Genomic DNA, 13,350 nt, shown 5'->3' on the forward strand with positions numbered 1-13,350 from the left:
TGTTCAAGATCAGGGCCTATGTTATGTCTATCTTTTAATCAATCCCCTTTGCCCATCACAGAACCTCGTGCATAGACGATATTAATAAATGTTGAATGAAATACACCTTCCCCCCCCCCCCCCCCCAGCTTCTCTTCACCTTCACACATACACAGCCTCCCAGTCAACTGGTCTCTTCTTATTCACAATGTATCAAGTATTTCTTATGAGGAAAATCCTGCAAGTCAAGGCTTCTTTTGAACAAATTTAAAGCTGCATTTCAGAGTTATGAACCACTCACAGCCTCCTCCAAACCCCAGGGGGGGACTAGTGCTGCCTCAGCTCTCACTACACCTCTTATTGTTATATTTTTATTTTATGAGTTTAAAAAACATCAACAAAAAGAAACATTTTAACACAAAAAGAATAAAAAAGGATTGATATGAATCTGAGAACTGTTGTTAGATAATTTGTTTTTGAAAAGTGTATATTAAATTTAATAAGGTAGTAACAAAATCATCTTCTGCCTTTGTGCCCCCTTATAAATTTCTTTTTGTTTTCTTCAACCTATTGTTAATGTTTTATTGATGCTCATTTCTTTCTCTATTTTTGTATCATTATCACAACCTACTGGCTCACAGTCTTCCCCTGCACCAAAATTTTAGACCTTCCTTCTGGGAAATAAATATAGTAAAGCAAAACAAATCACACAAAACATTGGCCTAATCTGAAAAGAGATGTCTAATTCTGTTCTTCTAGTCTATATCATCTCACTGCCAGATACTGGGAAGCATGCTTCTCTACCATTTTCCCTAAGTCAGTATTGTTGATCAGAATCTCTCAGTTATTTCCTTTTCCTTAGGGTGCATGACTCCCTAGAATTGTTCCTTCAATAGGAAGTCTTTCCCAATACCCCTTAATACTAGTGGCTGCCTTCTGCTGATTGTCAACAATTTATCTTATATATATCTTGTTTGTTCCAAGTTGTTTGTATGTTGTCTCTCCATTAGGCAGAGAAAAGGGACTTTTTTGAAAGGATTATGTGTAGAAGGGAGAGTGGCATTATTTGTTTTTTTTTTTGCCATTTTTTTTTCATTCCCAAGGCTGAACATAGTACTTGGCATATAGTTGGCACTTGATAAATGCTTGTTGATTGGCTGACTCATTAACTACTCTCCTGGTTCTGCTCATTTCATTCCATATCAATTTGTACAATCTTTCCAAGTTTCTCTGAATTCTTTATATTCATTATTTCTTATGAAGGTATATTCCATTACATACATGCACCATAAATCATTTAGCCATTCCCTAGTCAATGAGTGCCCACTTCATTTTTAATTCTTTGCTACAATAAAAAGTGCTGCTATAAATCTTTTTGTACATCTGGGTCCTTTCCCTCAGCCTTTGATCTCTTTTAGGTAAATTCCTAGTAGTCCTATATTTGGCTTATATATTTATCCATATATATTACACACACACACACATATATATATATATATATATATAAACATATATATATATATATATATATATATATACTTTAGTGGTCTTTGGGGTAGAGTTTCAAATGGTTTTCCAGAATAGGTCTCATTGACCTTCCATTAAACATTCCCTCTCTCCCTGCCCATTCACTGACCACTTGCTAAAGTAGAGAGAATGTGTTGGCCTGATCAGTTATGCAATGAGCATAACTACCTGGACTAATTCCAGAGAGTTTCTTCATTTCTCACTTCATTCTAAAGCAAGTCTCAGGGTTTGGTAGAAGTGCTTCCCCCTTCTCTTCCTTTCCTGCCCTCCTTCTCACCCCAATACACAATAGGATTCTAGTTTGATTCTTGTAATCACCCTGGGCAGGACTCGCTCTGTGGTTCCTTCTTGGACCTCTGCTTGGACTTTCACAATCTCACTGTATCATTTGGTGTCAAGTTGTGTTTGTGTTCTAGTGAGTGAAAGAAAACATTCTAAGGTTCTCACGGAATTATGCAATTTGTTATATCCTAAAGCACATAAAGAAAGTTATGACTCTATAGGATCTTTCTAATAAGAGTAGAAATAATATAGGATGAGATGAAATAGGAGTTGGAGTTAAAAGTTAAAAGTTCATCTCTAGAAAGACTCTGAGCGAACACTCTGATGCAAATACTAACAACATGGCAATGGGTTCAAGTCAAGAACACATATGATACCAGTGGAATCACGCGTCGACCACGGGGGGGTGGGAGGGAGGAAAAGAAAATGATCTTTGTCTTTAATGAAAAATGCATGGAAATGATCAAATAAAATACTATAAAATTAAAAAAAAAAAGTTCATCTCTATAAAAAACTTAACCCCTTGACTCCTATGCATCAAAATATTCTTAGAAGAATGTTTTATAGTAGCTCAATACTGGAAACAAAGTCATTTAGGAAGTGGACAAGGAAGTTGTGTTACATAAATATAATGAGATATTAATTTGCTACAAAAAATGATAGTGTTATTAAAGAATTCAGAAAAGCATGAGAAGACCTAAGAATGGTACAAAAAGAAGTATGTAGAACTAGGAAAACTATATATATATATACATATGTGTGTGTGTTTATATATGAAAACTATACCAATGAAAATAGAGAGAACAACAAAATAAAAACAAAATTCTATAAAATTATAAACAATACAATAACTAATTACATAGCATAGTCCTAAAGAGAAGATATGAGACTGCTTCTCCCTCCCTTTATTGCAGAGACTGAAGATTCATAAGTAAGGAAGAATGCATACAATATCAAATTGAATTTTTGCATTGATTATTTTACTGAACTTGTTTTTCTCCATTATATTATTGGTTATAAATATCGGGATGATATATTAGGGAATGTGGCCATAAAAAAGAAAAATGTATCAATAAAAGTGAAAAAGAAACCAACAACCCTTCATTAGTGTCCCAGAACAAGGTGAAACCCAAATAGTCCATCCAAAGTAGATGCAGTCTGGTCCCTTTTTCATTTGCTCATTTAACAAGCATTTATTGAAAGCCAAATGTGAGTCTACTTTGGCAATGCAAGGGAAGGGAAAGGCATGGTCCCTGCCCTGCAAGGAGCTCATTTCCTTATTGGAGAGATGAGAAACACACATGAAAAGATAAGTACAAGACAGAATATAATGGGTACTCAATGACTGTAACAGACAATAAGTACAGGAACTCGAGAAAGGAAAGATTGGAGTGCTTAGGGAAGGCTTCATAGCACAGCCATAACTGTGTAATTCACAGCATGGCCATAGCTTCACAAGGAGTAACTGAAATTGTACCTAGGGCAAATTCAATTGAAAAGAGGCAAGGGGAAAATGGCTCAAAGAACAGTCATGTCTTGGGTTGCATTCCATCCCTCAGTGAAGTCATAACTGCACCCTATACCTCAAGAACACAAAGAGAAAGGTGTCAGAATGACTTTCAATATGGAGAGGAAGCATAGAAGTGCATCTTTCCAGGAAGAAAGCACTATCCTTGAGATAACAGCATCCTGGAACAATGTTCTATTCTAGTTATTGCAATTCTACTTCTAAAAGGAGAAATCTAAACTGAGCCTTGAAAGAAAAGAAATCTTTGATTCCCCTTGTCTTTGGCTCCTTAGTTTTGGATCTCATGAAGACCTATGTCAGGCTGCCATTTTGCAGATGGGAAAAGCTTTCTTCCTTCCTTTCTTCCCTCCTTCCTTCCTTTCCTTTTTCCTTCCTCCCTTCCTCCCTCCCTCTCTCCCATCTTCCTTCCTCCCTTCCTTCCTTCCTTCTTTCCTTCCTTCCTTCCTTCCTTCCTTCCTTCCTTCCTTCCTTCCTTCCTTCCTTCCTTCCTTCCTTCCTTCCTTCCTTCCTTCCTTCCTTCCTTCCTTCCTTCCTTCCTTCCTTCCTTCCTTCTTTTCTTCCCTGAATCACTTAGAAATTAAATGGTTCACTTATTGATAATTTGTCATGCTGTGCTTAATTAATCATGTATTTTTGTGGAGACATTAGTGCTTAAGTTTTTCTGGTTTTTTGTTTTGTTTTGTTTTTTGTTTTTAAGATTTTCATCCCTGGAGTGGGATAAATATTTCTTCTGATACTACCTGGAACTGAAAGAGTTACTGTGACAAGTATGGGGTGGCCAGATGGTAATACATACCCTACCCCCTACTCACCACCCCCAATCACAGCTCTAAGCAAGAGTGCTGACTTCCCTGTTACTCCCTATGTGGGAAATGTGCAAATCTCACCATGTGCTCCTGTAAGGCAGGAATGATTCAGAGACTGCACCAGTCCCTTGATTAGCCTTGTCATTATTCATTCCTTCCTGTCCATTAATACCTTAGAACTAGATCTTCCTGGGGATGTTAGATAGGCTGGTTGTAGGAGGTTAGGATGTAAAGAATCATGAGAATACCGAAAGAATGTGTGATTTTGTTGGCCTGGAGAACCCCTCGTGTGGGAACTATCTCCCCAAATAAGGACTATTCTTGACTACGATTTAGTATATAAATTCCAGGGAGTCACCTAGAGCACATATAAATGGAATCACTTTCTCCTGAGCAAATCTCAAGACTCAAAGGCTGTTTTTGAATACAGGTCTTCCCAATGCAGAGCCCAGTACTCTGTCCATTATATCATACTGCCTCTATGTTAGAGAATCATTCATTCATTTAGACAGTTAGTCTTCCACAAAAGTTATCTTCTGAGGCTTCCTTGCAGCTATTAGAATGCAAAAGCATCCATACAATAACAAAATCTCAATGTTGGAAGTGATCTCAGAGACTATCTTATCTAATCTGTGTCTGAATAAGAAATCCTCTATGAAACAATGGGCAAGAAGTCACTCTCCCTTTGCTTAAAGGACTATAATGAGAGATAACCCACTAAGATCTCCCCCAAGGCAGCTCATTCCATTTTTGGATAGCTCTAATTGTTAGGAAATGTTTCAGGTCATCAAAGCTGTATCTTCCTCCTTGTCATGTCCATCCATTGCTAGGAATTCTGCTCTGTGGAAGCAAGCTGGCCAAATATCATACAACATCCCTTCAAATGCTAAAATACTGTACAATGTAATTTAGTATTTAATGAAGTACTTTGTCCAAAGAATAGTGCTAAGCAGTATAATAATCATGTGCTGGAGCACTTGGGTGGATCTATGGATAGAACACTGGGAACTGAAATCAAATCTGCCCTTAGATGTTACTGGCTGTGTGAACATGGGCAAGTCATTTATTCTCCATCTACCTCAATTTCCTCAACTATAAAAGAGAGATAGTACTAATAACACTTGCTTTGCAGGGTTGTTGTAAGAACCAAGTGAAATAATATTACAAAACCCTTAGCATAATGCCAGGCACAAAGTGCATGCTAAAGAAATTAGATTATAATCTTTTAGGTGATTGAGGGGATAGAGTGCTGGGCCTGGAGTCATAAAAAACATGAGTTCAAATTTAAAAAAAAAAAAAAACTAGAAAAAGAATGAATTAAAAAGCCCCAGATAAAAACTAAATTGTAAATAAAGACTATAGGAGCCGGTTCTTTGAAAAAAAATAGATAAAGTTTTGGTTAACCTAAATTTAAAAAAAGAAAGAAGAGAATTAAATTAGCAGTATCAAAAATGAAAAGGGAGAAAAAATTAGGGCAATTATTAAGAGCTATTTTGCCCAATTATATCACAAGAAATATGACAATCTAGGTGAAATAGATGAATATTTACACAAATATAAATTGCTTGGATTAACAAAAGAGGAAAGCGAATACTTAAATAATTCCATATCAGAAAAAAAAATTGAACAAGCCATTATGGAATTCCCTAAGAAAAAAATCCCCAGGTCCAGATGAATTTACAAGTGAATTCTATCAAACATTAAAAGAACAACTAATTTCAATACTGTACAAACTATTTGACAAAATAAGCAAAGTAAGAGTCTTACAAAATTCTTTTTAGGGCATAAATATGGCACTGATTCCTAAACCAGGAAGACCAAAAACAGAGAAAGAAAACTATAGACCAATATCCCTAATGAATATAGATGCAAAAATCTTAAATAAAATACCAGCAAAGAGACTACTGCAAGTTATCACAAGGATTATTCACTATGACCAGGTGGGATTTATACCAGGAATGCAGAACTGGATTAATATTTTAAAAATCACCCACATAAATGACCATATTAACAACCAAACTAATAAAAATCACATGATAATCTCAATAAATGCAAGAAAAGCCTTTGACAAAATTCAACACTCATTCCTATTGAAAACATTAGAAAGTTTAGGAATAGAAGGGCCTTTTCTCAAAATAATAACCAGTATATACTTAAAAACATCAGCAAGTATCATCTATTATGGGGACAAGTTAGAAGCCTTCCCAATAAGATCAGGAGTCAAGCAAGGATGCCCATTATTACCTTTGTTGTTTAATATTATACTAGAAATGCTAATGGTAGCAATTAGAAAAGAAAATGGAATTGAAGGGATTAAAGTAGGCAATGAGGAAACTAAACTATCACTCTTTGCAAACAATATGATGGTATACTTAGAGAACCCTAGAAAATCAACTAAAAAACTAATGGAAATAACTAACAACTTTAGCAAAGTTGCAGGGTACAAAATAAACCCATGTGAATCACTGGTATTTCCAACAAAACTCAACACAAGAGTTAGAAAGAGAAACTCCATTTAAAATCACTAGACAATATAAATTATTTAGGAATCTATTTCTTTTTGCCAAGACAAACTCAGGAATTATATGAACACAACTACAAAACACTTTTTACATAATTAAAACTAGATCTTGTGGAAAGGAAACTGAGACTGAGGAACCATTTTAGAATGCTGGCAGGAGGAAGAGGAGCAGAAAGGGTTTGTGTAATTGAGAGCTGTGAAAGGGGTCTTTTGCCCTGTGGACTAGTGAGAGACAGGAGTGAAGGATCTGAGTGAAGGACCCCAAACCTGTGGTGCCAGAGCCTTGCCTCCATTTCTCCTTGCCCAGGCAAACAGAAGATCCCTGACATCTCTGGATCATTGATTAAAGAAGCAAAGAGAACTACTGCTACTGAGGGGTGCTATACCCCTAAACCTCACAGGAGTCACCCCAAAAACATGTCTCATCCCACTGCCTTCTTAAAAAGGACACTGGTGACCTGTTTAGAGTAGGATAGTGAAGTGATTTGAGAGGAAGGAGAAAAAGAAACATTGAAGTCTGAGACATTTGGCTGGGCTGAAGAAGGAAGGGATAACCTGATTGCTTAGTCCTTTAGGGTTTCCTGTTCCCAATGACCTAATCCCTCCCTTGTTTCTTGAACTATTAAACCATCCTTGTTCTAAAGAAAACTGCAGTCAGATTTGAATCATTACAGAAGTTAAGGAATAGAGTTAGAAGGAAGAAAAGAGGGTGTTGGGGTAGGCTGGCTATTGACATTCAACCTGCCTGACAAGTTTGTGTGTCCAAAAGAGGCTTCTTGGGACTCTGGCACCAGTCCAGTTCTGAGGACAAGTCAACACCATAATCCCACATAAGCCTGCATATTGGGACACAGCTCCTGTTCATCCTTGCCATAACATCTGCTCAGGGGTATCCCTCTTGTGTGTTTAAGGTGTGTGAGAGAGGGAGAATTATACAGACTTTCTCTCAGCTCTGGGCACTCTCTCTCCCTTCCACACCAACCCTCCTATCTCTTAACCTCCTCCATCCCTATTCCTCCCTCATCTATCCTCCCTTATAATCATAACAATCTAAATAATTAGAAAAACATTAATTGCTCATGGGTAGGATGAGTTAATATAATAAAAATGACAATCCTACGCAAATTAATTTATGTATTCAGTGCCATACCTATCAAACTCACAAGAAAGTTGTTTTTTTTTTTTTGTAGATTAGAAAAAAACTATAACAAAGTTCATCTAGAAAAAAAGGTCAAGAATATCAAGGGAAATAATGAAAAAAATCTGAAGGAGGGTAGTCTTGTAGTACCAGATCTTAAACTGTACTATAAAGCAATGGACATCAAAACGATATGGCACTGGCTAAGAGACAGAAGGGTAGATCAATGGAATAGATTAGAGGAATGACCTCAGCAAGTTAGTGTTCAATAAACCCAAAGATCCCAGCTTTTGAGACAAGAACTCACTATTTGACAAAAACAGTATGTGAAAAAATAAAATTTAGATCAGCATCCCACACCCTATACCAAGATAAATTCAAATTGGGTAAATGACTTAAAGAGGGAAATAATAAATAAATTAGATAAGAATAAAATACTACACCTGTCAGATCTATGGGAAGGGAAGGAATTTAAAACCAAGCAAGAGATAGAAAACATTACAAAATATAAAATGAGTGATTTTGATTATATTAAATTAAAAAGGTTTTTTTTTGTACAAACAAAACCAATGCAACCAAAATTAGAAGGAAAGTAACAAACTGGGAAAACATTTTTATAACACAATTCTCTGATAAAGGTTTAATTTCCCAAATATATAAGTAAATAAGTCAAATTTACAAAAAATCAAGACATTCTCCAATTGACAAATGGTCAAAGGATGTGAATAAGCAGTTTTCAGATGAGGAAATCAAAACTATCAATAATTGCATGAAAAAATGTTCTAAATCCCTCTTTATTAGAGAAATGCAAATCAAAACAATTCTGAGGTATAACCTCACACCTAGCATGTTAACCAAAATGACAGCAAAGGAAAATAATAAATGTTTGGAGGGGATATAGCAAAATTGGGACATTAATGCACTACTGGTAGAATTGCAAATTGATCCAGCCATTCTGGAAGGCAATTTGGAATTAGGCTCAAAGGCCCTTACACAAATGCATACCCTTTGATTCAGCAATATCACTACTGGGTTTGTACCACAAAGAGATAATAAGGAAAAATATTTGTACAAAACTATTTATTGCCATACTTTTTATAGTGGCAAAAACTTGGAAAATGAGGAGGTGTCTCTCAATTGGGGAATGACTGAACAAATTGTGGTATCTGATGGTGAGGGAATACTATTGTGCTCTAAGGAATGAAGAATTGGGGGATTTCTATGTGAACTGGAAAGACCTCCAAAAATTAATGCAGAGTGAAAGGAGCAGAACCAGAACATTGTACACAGAGACTGATACACTGTGTTATAATTGCTGCTTTACTAGAAGCAATACAATGATCCAGGACAATTCTGAGACTTATGAGAAAGAATGCTATGCACATGTAGAGAAAGAACTGTGGGAGCAGAAATGCAGAAGAAAAATATATAATTGAATTCATGGTTCAATGGATATATGACTGGAGTTTTGGCTTTAGAAGAACACTATTCCAAATAAGAATAATATGGAAATAGGTTTTGAACAATGAAACATGTGTAACTCAGTGGAATTGCTTGTCAGTTCCAGGAGGGGGGAGGGAATAAGGGAGGGAAAGAACATGAATCTTGTAACCAAGGGGAAAATTCTAAATAAATTTAAAAAAATAAAAAAAAATTTTAAAAGCCTGAAGTTATATTTGAACTCATGTCTTCCTGAATCCAGTCCCAGAATCTTATAGGCTATTCTACTTAGCTATCTCCTGATGAGTAGGAGTCTAATTCCAGGGTGTAAAGGCAGCTGAGTAATAGTGGTAAAGTCCAGGGTGTCAGATACATAATGAGGAGGTCTATATTCTAGAAGGGGAATAAAATATAGACAGGAGAGTGATAGCCAGGGAAGTGGGTCAGAGCTAAGAAGTCATAGAGTTTCTGAAGGAATTATTATGAACAAATAATTATTAATCAAACCATAAATTAATCCTTTGTCATACCTTTTCCAAAGGCAATGATAGTAATTATCAGATTATTGTTCCTATCATTATCAGAGTAAGAGATAAAAGTTGAGATTGGATTTGGCAGATGATGCCAGGACAAAAAGCAAGGCACCATGTTGGCAGGCACTGGTGTTCTGGTAGGTAATTTTATAAAGTGTGGTCTGAGAGCAGCTAGATATAATAAATTGGGTGAGTTACTCAGCCACTAAACAGGATAGCTCAGAATCTAGACAGGGTGACAAATCTGCAGATATTAACTCCTTCAGGGATGGGGGTATAGGTTGAGGTGGAAAAAACTTATAGAGTCTCTAGAAGCAAGGGTCTAGAGTAGAGGTGTCATTCTCATCCTCTTTGCAGGTACGACAATCAAATGTTGTTGGGAAATTTTTAATAAAAGAAGTTATAATGCAATGCAACATAGACAATATTAATTTGTGCTTTTCTGAATCTATATGGAAGTACCAGAGATTCCTTGCTATGTGAGTCTGACCACACTAGTCTAGAGAGTTATTGTTTCTGATGAACAGAGGTAAGGGGGCAGCTAATTGGCTCAGTGGATTGAGAATCAGGCTTGGAGATGGGAGGCCCTGGGATCAAATCTGGCCTCAGACACTTCCCAGCTATGTGATCCTGGGTAAGTCACTTAATCCCCATTCCCCAGTCCTTACCACTCTTCTACCTTGAAACTGGTAAACAGTATTGATTCTAAGATGAAAGTTAAGGGTTAAAAAAAAAAGATAAGTGAGACAGTGGCAGGGGATATGGTGAGAAACCTATGCCAGGTGGGCTCTGATATGAAGCATGGTTTAAAGCCAACTAAATATAGAGTGGGGGGTCTATCACTCATTCAACACAGCAGTTAGAACAGATTTACTAGCCGTATGACCATAGTGAAGTTGTTTACTTTTTGTAAACTTCAGTCTCCTCATCTGAAAAAAAACGAGGAAGATAATTCACAGAATTAGTGTCTAAATCTGAATTGCTCCATTAATGAGGCCATTGTTCTATCATTGGCTCAAGTTCCCTACTTATTTCACATATCTGTATTTCTTGACCTGGGTTTGGCCTTTAAAGACAAGGTTGGATTCCATTATATGGGCTCCAGAGACCTGCACATCTATGCCATCTATCCTTAGAATGGTATCAGATAAACTTACTGATAGGAAGCTGGAAACAGAAACACATATGTGAAGACTTGGATGAAGGCCAATATCAGTAATGTCAAACTCAAATAGAAATAGGTGTCACTAATACATTTGTGAAAATTCCTACAGGCCACCTACTGGCTTAATTTTAAAACATAATGTTATCTATGTTTTATTGAATTTTTCTTTAGTTTGTTCAATGTTAAATAGTTTGTTCAATATTCTTAAATACTGCATTTTAATTTCGTTTGGGGATATGCTTCATTCTCTGGTCTACACCTCTTTGTGATCTCAAGAAAAGAAGGAACTTTCACCATATGAAAAATGGAAAGAAGAATGAAAGTCAAGGAGAAAGAAAGACTAATGAATCAAAAAAACAATGAAACAGAAACTAGAGGAGGGGTGGCCAAAGAGCCATGGGCACAGGGCACTTTAATGGGAGGGCAAATGTAGACCTACTTCTTTATTGGGGCCCCATCTAGGGCTATACTAGAAATCATGGATTATGAATCTTCTTAGAAAAGGTTGGCCCACTAGCCTGGTTTATCACTTGACTATCATTTTCTCTTCCCCACTTTTCCTCTGCCTCTCTTAATTGGTTTGGAAGTCTTTTTTGAGCTCTTCCAGAATCTGTGTCCAATCCATATTTTTCTTTTGGACTTTGCATGTGCTTGCTTTTCTTTCACTGTCACCTACTGTGTCTGTACCTTGCTCTTTGTCTCCATAAAAAGTCTTTAGAGTTAGGTTTTTTTTTGTTGTTGTTTGCTCATTTTTCCTATCTTTTTGTAGGTAGGTTCAGTTTTCTGGGAGGTTGTTACCCTCTTGAATATCAGTCCTTCCTTGATGCTGCCCTTAGCTTATTTGGGGGGTTTCTGCCAGTTTTAGTTCTTTCAAGGTATTATTGGTGGCCTAAGGGCTGGGAGCTCTCAGGGCCTCCTCTCACTGCTGATTCAATTAACCCTTTAGATGCTTATAGCTTAAAGACTTGCCTCAGGCTTGGGAGTAAGCTTTTGACCTCACTCTGAACTGGATCAAGTCAACAGCTGATCAAATTCTAGCCCCAGGCTTAGTCAAAAGTTTTTGGTCTAATTGTGTACTTGATCCAATCAGGCACACAATTAATTGCCCTGCCCTGGAGCTCTGTCCTAAGCTCCTAGCAAAAAGATCTGGACCCCCCTTGGGTCAATCAACTCCCCCAAGCTGGGGTCTATATCCTTACCACAGGCCCCATACTGGGACTCCTGGTTTACTCTGAGTTCACATAGATTAGTCCACTTCAGCACAGACTGCCCTGGGTTGGGATTCCAGACTTCACCACAGGCTTGAAACCTCAAGGGATTTGGGTTGGGTTGGACCTCTATTTGCCCAGGCAGGGCCACAGAGTTGAATATTGGCTTGGGCTTAGGTTCCAAACCTGGGACAGCAGATGTGCAGTGGGGGGTGGGGGTGTGTGTGGCTTGCTCTTGGCTTGCTTTTCACTTGTTGCTATAGTTTTGCTGACTGTGCTCTCCTCTCACCCAGTATCCCAGATGTTCTCTGCCTAGCTTTTAAATCTTTCTTTTCTTGAAAGTTGTTTTTGGTTGTCTCCTTGTTGGTTCTTTTACTCCTATATTCATTTTGTGGCATTTAAAAAATATTGATTGGAGGGGATTCTGATGGTGACTTTAATCTGCTCTGCCTTTTTTCTGCCATCTTGGCTCCACCTCTGAAGGAAGTTTCCTTATCTCTTGACTCTCTAGTAAATATCAGATTCTTTCTTCATGTGGCCCCCTTCCCAATCAATGAGCTCCTCCTGGATATTCCATTTTGAAGAGGTTCAGGCCCGCTGTCCTTCATTCCCTTCCCAATTTTGCTTACAACTTTCCTGATTTCAATACCATGAACCATCATGGTACCTTCCTTTCCTCTCCCCTACTCCCAATTTTAATTTCTCTTTGTATGTTGCCTTCCCCCATGAGAATATAAGTTTCTTTTTTTTTAAAATATATTTTATTTGATCATTTCCAAGCATTATTCGTTAAAGACATAGATCATTTTCTTTTCCTCTCCCCCACCCCCCCATAGCCGACGCATCAGTCCACTGGGCATTGGATGTTTTCTTGATTTGAACCCATTGCTTTGTTGATAGTATTTGCATTATAGTGTTCATTTAGAGTCTATCCTCTGTCATGTCCCCTCAACCTCTGTGAGAATATAAGTTTCTTGAGGGTAGAGACTATCTTTATTTTTTTTTAATATTTGTATCATCACTACAAGCTTAGCATTTAATTAACACTTGTTATCTTCCCTATAGAGAGGAAACTGCCTAAGTAATTTATAACTTCTCTAAATTATAAGAACTGCACAGGTCTTTGGAACATTAGAGGCCTATTGAAACTGGGAGAGTTGTTTGATTCTCTGGTTTTGTTGTTGTTGTTGTTTCTCTTTTAAAGAAGCTCCATTCAAGATATA

The sequence above is a fragment of the Monodelphis domestica genome, chromosome 1 (genome assembly GCF_027887165.1).
Source record: "Monodelphis domestica isolate mMonDom1 chromosome 1, mMonDom1.pri, whole genome shotgun sequence".
NCBI classification, from domain to species: Eukaryota; Metazoa; Chordata; class Mammalia; order Didelphimorphia; family Didelphidae; genus Monodelphis; species Monodelphis domestica.